The following is a 6,044-nucleotide window of genomic DNA, read 5'->3' as shown; positions in this document are numbered from 1 at the left end:
AATGAGGCTGCTGCAGGTTCCTCCTGACAGTGGGAGGCCCTGTGAGCAAATGTGGGAGGCTCAGTTTAGACACTTAAAGACACAGAAGGAGGAGAGGCTTTCCTTCATTGAACCAGAAAAACAAAACAAATTGTTTAGAGTGAAATTTGTGGCTGTGAGGATGATTTAGTCTCAAGTTTTTAAGAGGAATCTCAGTCCCCAACCCACTCTCGCTGTGACCTCATCTGTTGCAGCCTCTCAATCTTTGAATTCTTAGATCTGGGAAATCTGGATTTTAGTTGAAGACTTCTTGACAGGGATACAAACTTCCAGGTGTGATCTAAAAACTCTGTCATTGATCTCAAACTTCTGGCAAGTGGAACTCCTGAAAACGTAGATATGAGGGCGGAGCCAGCAGCTGATCGTTCCAGGATCCTCAGTGTGTTCACCTCACTTCAAAACCCTCAAGCTTTTCCACAATGAACAACCTCTGGGCAGCTCTGGGCCGGCCTGTCAGAGCAGCACACGCAGCTCTTCGTTTCTTACTGACTGTTGTCTTTGGCCAGTCGGCCGACCCCCCAGTCTACCCTCCCATTACTTACAACCGTTTGGAGTTGGAGCCTCAGCCAGCAGAGCACGTGTCCCTGTATGTGGTCGCCGGCTGATAAAACTCAAAGTAATTCAACATGTAATCCCAGTCAGCCTGTATTCAGTCGCATCTTAGTTTTTAAATGTTCTACGTCTCGTGTCTGAACCAGGAGGATCTTAGTGTTCTGCTCATGTCAGTGTTTCTGTGTGGACACTCCTGCCTCCCAGCTTCACCCTGCTGTAATTTGGGCTCCCATCATTGTCTTCTGTATGTCCATGGAACTGAAACTGAGGACCAGGGGACATCAGGAGACCTCCTAACTCGTTCATGGTCTTCGCCATGGAGCAGAGGCCAGCATTAACGGCATCATTAAAGAACAAGAACAGTGCCAAAGCCAACGTCAGACTTGGGAGGACGGTAAGTGTGTGTGTGTGTGTGTGTGTCAAAAACTGACCCACTTCTTTTGCCAACATGAGCCCACAGTGGTGGTGTCTCTAAAGAGGTGGAGCTCTGTCCTTCACCTGCTAGGTTCCAGCAGGCAGCTCAGGTCTAGTTTTCTTCACTGAGCCTCCATGATGAGTTTCCTCTGAGAAGTTCTTGTCCAAGGTCCCAGCTGGTAAAACCACTGTCACCAGTGATACTGGGACCCTGCAGTCCAGTGGTCTTATCAGGACCACACTGGACCTGCCGTCTTTGTTTGTTGTGTTGTTGTGCAATGTGAGAGAATGTGACAGACCATTTTATACCAAAGAAAGGCTGTGTGTGTGTGTGTGTGTGTGTGTGTGTGTGTGTGTGTGTGTGTGTGTAACCATGTTAAACTCTTTTAAATAAATGTTTCAGCCTGCTATTATTTGGATGCTGTATGATTCCTGCAACCCCAGACTAACTCAGGTGTTCGTACTGCAACCTAAAGTATGGTGATGAGGAGAATGATGAACAATCCACAAGGTGATCAGAAAATAAGAAATGGATTCAGGAACAACAAACCCATCTCTGAACATGTGATTGAAACATGTGAGTGGGACTGGCAGAACCTGGCTTTACCTCAAAGTGTCTCATCCAGAGATCTGTGACAGGCGTCTGCTGTGGAGGGTCAGTCTGTCCGTCCACATTCAGATCATCGATGCAGCGACTCTGCTAGGATCAAACTACTCAGGATGAAACAGACCAATGTTGACATCAAGTAGCAACTCAGCAGCTGATCAACAGAGTCCTCAGCACCAGTAGAGCCTGGTCCTGGTCCCTGGGGGGCTCCAACCACCAGCCTCTCTGTTAACAGCCGAGCGCCACAGAGACTCTGAGTCTCCTGCTGTTCATGAAGAGTTTTCAGGCTAAATTCAGTGTGTGAGGTCCACACTGCACATTTGAGGGACCATGAAGGACAGAGGAGAGTCTGACTGTCATGGTGAAAGCCTTCAGCACTAGAACTGAAACAGCCCCCACCATCTTAACCCCCCCAGTCCAAACATCATCGTCCAGCCTCCAACCAGAGGTCCATCAGTGATCATGGAGCCACAGGTGGAGTCTGGATTCTTTTTTAGAATGAGACGGCAATGACAGTCCTGCCAAGTGACATCACTGACATGAATGGATGACTTCAGTCACATGACAGGATGACTTCAGTCACATGACTTCAGTGCCAAACAGTGCACACTGGTGCCTACCAGTCAAAACCACCTCAGACTGTATCATTCTATATGCTTGGCTGTAGTGTGTGTGTGTGTGTGTGTTTTTAAAAAGGCAAAAAAGTCTTTTTTTCAGCAACAGAACTTTAATACAAACACAAAATGAAAAGCAGAACAAGCCAGAACCCAAAATATGGATTTACAGAGGAAGCGTGCTGGGCCCAGAACCCAGAGGTGGATGGATCAAAACCATCCTCTGCTAAAAGAAGGGAACAAAATAAACCTGGTTGTTTTGAAATGTGAGTCTGTTGAAGAGGGTGGAAATGGTGAGGGAGTCAGTTGTTCCTTTTGTTTTATGACAGAGACCTCATTGTGAACTAAATCATTTTAATTCTTTACTTGAAGATTCACGCTTTTTCGCTCAAAATGTTTGACAACTTCCTCCATGCTGGTGCCCCATCACACACAACAGGTGCACTTGTCCTCTTTTCTCCTCTGACCCTCAAACATTCACAGTCTTCCAGTGAACGTCCAATTGTCCTCTGAAATAAGACATGAATCTTTCCCTGCTGAGACTCCTGATCTCTGACTGTCACTAGCATGTGCTAGCAGAATACAGCACTCCTTCTTCATGATCTGTCTTTGTCTCTGACCAGCTCTCCTGCTCTCTTTCCTCCTACCAGTCAAAGCAGACATCTTCACCTACTGATCCTGGATCTGCTGCCCGTTCCTGCCTGGTAAAAGAAGGAACCAGCACCTGGTTCTCCAGGCTGAATGAACTCCAGGACGTTGGCCAGCCATGTCAGTTGGAACCTTATTTGTCCAAATAGAGAAAAAATAAGTCTGATTGTTGATGAAAGATGTCCTCATGGCTTTGAAACTGTGGTTGGGGACCAGCCAACATGAGCACATTCATGGAAGAATAGCAGTAAAAACAGGAAGTGTCAGTTAGCAAGTACTCACCAGTCTGTCACTATCATACTTGATTCTAGTGGAACAAAATGGCTGCTGTTGACTGTGCTGCCTGGTGGAGGATCACTCTTCACCATCCTCTCAGGCCTTGATGGAACCAAAAAGGCCAGTTCCTGGAGAAGATCTTCTAGGGGTCCAGGTTAAAGCGGTGCCCCAGCTGGCACCAGGCGCTGACCCAGGTCCTGCATGGGAGATACTGTCAGTTCTGTTCTGCCCTGCTCTCAACCACAGGCTGGTGTTGAGGCCTGCAGCAACCAGGGCCCCAGTCACCAAGAGTATAAAGGCTGGTCATTGTGGCAGTGGGAGGAGTCAAAATGAAGACAGACCAATGTGAGCAGGACGTTCCTGGAGAAGTCAGAAGAACTTGACCATGTTTCCTACAGTACCCAGGAGGCCTGGTAGTTGTTGAAGGAAGCTCCAAAAGCAAAGAGCAGACAGCAGGACATCAAAAGAAAAGATCCAGACACTAAAACTACAAGTAGAAACAAGAAGAAATACTAAAAGCTTTGGAAAGATACTACAAGGTTGGATATACATTATTATATACACTACTATTCTCATTGACTCCTAAAGAGGGACAGGAAACATTAGAATGTGGATCAGATCAGCTGATTTCAGTGTTGAGTCCATCCCTCCATCCACTTTCTATTCTTATCCTTTAAGGGTCATGGGGGGGGTGCGATCCCAGGTGACATTGTTCAAGAGGCAGGGTTCACCCTGGACAGGTCACCAGTCCATCAGGAGAAATGAGGTGGACGGTATCATGCAACCTAAACTTAAACATTAGTCAGATCAAATTCAGATTAAAGCAAGAGTCTCCAGATCAAAGTCAGAATTCCTGATGATGTCATCAGGGCTTTGACAGTAGCTAGAATTCTGTCTTTGATCTCAGGAGGACATGAAAGAAACACAATTTAGAAAAGTATATGAGACCACGGCAGCATGATGGTGCAGTGGTGAGCACTGTGGCCTCACAGCAAGAAGGTTCTGGATTTGAGTCCAGGCTCGGGTGCAGAATCTGCATGTTCTCCCCGTGCATGCGTGGGTTCTCCGGCTTCTTCCCACCGTCCAAAGACATGTAATTTGGGATGAGGCTGATTGGACACTCTAAATTGACTGTAGATGTGAGTGTGAATGGTTTTGGCGACCTGTCCAGGGTGGCCCGTAGATGCTGGGATAGGCTCCACCCCCCTCGACCATCAATGTAGGTGTTTTGTTAATTGCATGCCACATGAAATTATTAGTGGTCACTTTCCTAGCAACTGTCTCACAGTGGCAAGACAAGAACACTTCTACTTTTGATGATGACAGTTTGTTCAACACTGAACTTCATCCAGTACCATGTTGTCAAACACTGGAACCTCCACAGCACCTGAACAGGGACTTGAACCCTGGACCCTCACATTAAAAGTCTGATGCTCTACCGTCTGAGCTCCTCAGGCTCTTTCTACAGCATTGAGACAGGAACAGAAACACCTGTGAAGGTCAAACTGATGCTTTCTTGACTTGTTCAGTCCTCCATGTTAAAGTCCACCATGCTTTTGATTGGCTCTGATTCTCTGTGGCAAAATCCAACAAGAGGCTCCAAAAATGTCCTGAATGTCACAAGAATGCACAGGACAAGATGTTAGTTTCCTTCATGTCTGCAGTTCCTCCACTGGAAAGTAAAGTCAATGCTGCTCCTCTGCTGAAACCTGGGATCGGACCAGGGACCTTTAGATCTTCAGTCTAAGGCTCTCCCAACTAAGCTGGTTCAGTTCTGAGGGAGGGCCCTGCTTCTCTCATTTATAATCTCTTCCACTCTCACTGGACCTTAGAGAGGATTGGAGCTACTGAAGTCCTGACACAAATCAAACCAGGGACTTTGAACTACACAGTGAAGGAGTTGGTCATCAAGGTCAATGGCAGCTTATTAAGTTCTAGCTTTGATCAAATATAAGAAATGTAAATGAATTCAACATTGATTGCATTTCCCTCCTTTCTTTGGTGCAAGGAACCGAGGGCCGGAGCTCTAAGTTTTCCAGTTCCTACATCAGTGAATGGACTTTCTGTGCTGCAAGGAACCAAAGCTACTAAGGAGGATTACAGAGTTTGTCCTTGCAGGAGTCAGTGACTTAATAGAGTCTAACAAAGGGTTGAACCTGAATGAGACAGTCACCCTTCAACATGGGGCCATGGCAGAGTGAACCAAGAACACTACAATGGGGGTGAGAGTGGAGCCATGATGGATTCACAGTTCATCACCTCCACCATCATGTGGACCACCTGATCACCTCTCCCTCAACCTCTAAATAACTCATTCCCTGACCGGGAATTGAACCCGGGCCACGGCGGTGAGAGCGCCGAATCCTAGCCACTAGACCATCAGGGACCACACTGAGCTCTCCAACAACAGAGACTATACACAATGACTCAAGAACACAGGACTCTGTGGTCTCAGCTTGAGATGCAGAGGGTCCACCAAGACCACCAGACACCTCAGCCCCCTAAAGACAGTCCACCCCCAGGATCAGCTTCTATCACTCAGTGGTCCAGAACCATTATGGAGCCTGATCAGGAATGTGAGCAAAGCTCTTGGAACAGGCCTGCTGCCACCACAACTAAGATCCTGCAGGTCACTAGAAACTCCAGTGTCCAGCTGACAAGTGGACGTTCCTCTGATCTGTGGTGGTGCTGAGTTTAGCAAACATCTCCAACAAGAAGATGAAGGAGGCCATCAACTCCTCCAAGCTCAACATCTATACTGGCTTTACTGGGAGGTCAGGAGGTCAAAGCAGATCTTCCACCTCAGATGGTTTCTACTCACAGAGATGAGGGACCAGTTCAAACCAGCTCCCTGGAGCTCCCTTAAGCCATTGTCCCCCTCAGCTAACATCTGG

The 6,044-nt window shown here is 47.2% G+C and overlaps 1 non-coding gene across 1 annotated transcript; it reads right to left on the bottom strand.

Annotated features, from left to right (window-relative positions):
* Positions 1-5,464: 5,464 nt before the first annotated feature.
* On the bottom strand, positions 5,465-5,536 carry trnae-cuc (transfer RNA glutamic acid (anticodon CUC)). Its single transcript has one exon. It is a non-coding gene; the product is annotated as a tRNA-Glu (tRNA).
* Positions 5,537-6,044: the final 508 nt, after the last annotated feature.

The sequence above is a fragment of the Aulostomus chinensis genome, chromosome 1 (assembly GCF_037954235.1).
Source record: "Aulostomus chinensis isolate RoL2024-O1b breed Wild chromosome 1, RoL_Achi_v1.0, whole genome shotgun sequence".
NCBI lineage: Eukaryota > Metazoa > Chordata > Actinopteri > Syngnathiformes > Aulostomidae > Aulostomus > Aulostomus chinensis.
Note: the sequence above shows the minus strand (reverse complement) of the source record. Positions and strands in the feature narration are given on the sequence as shown.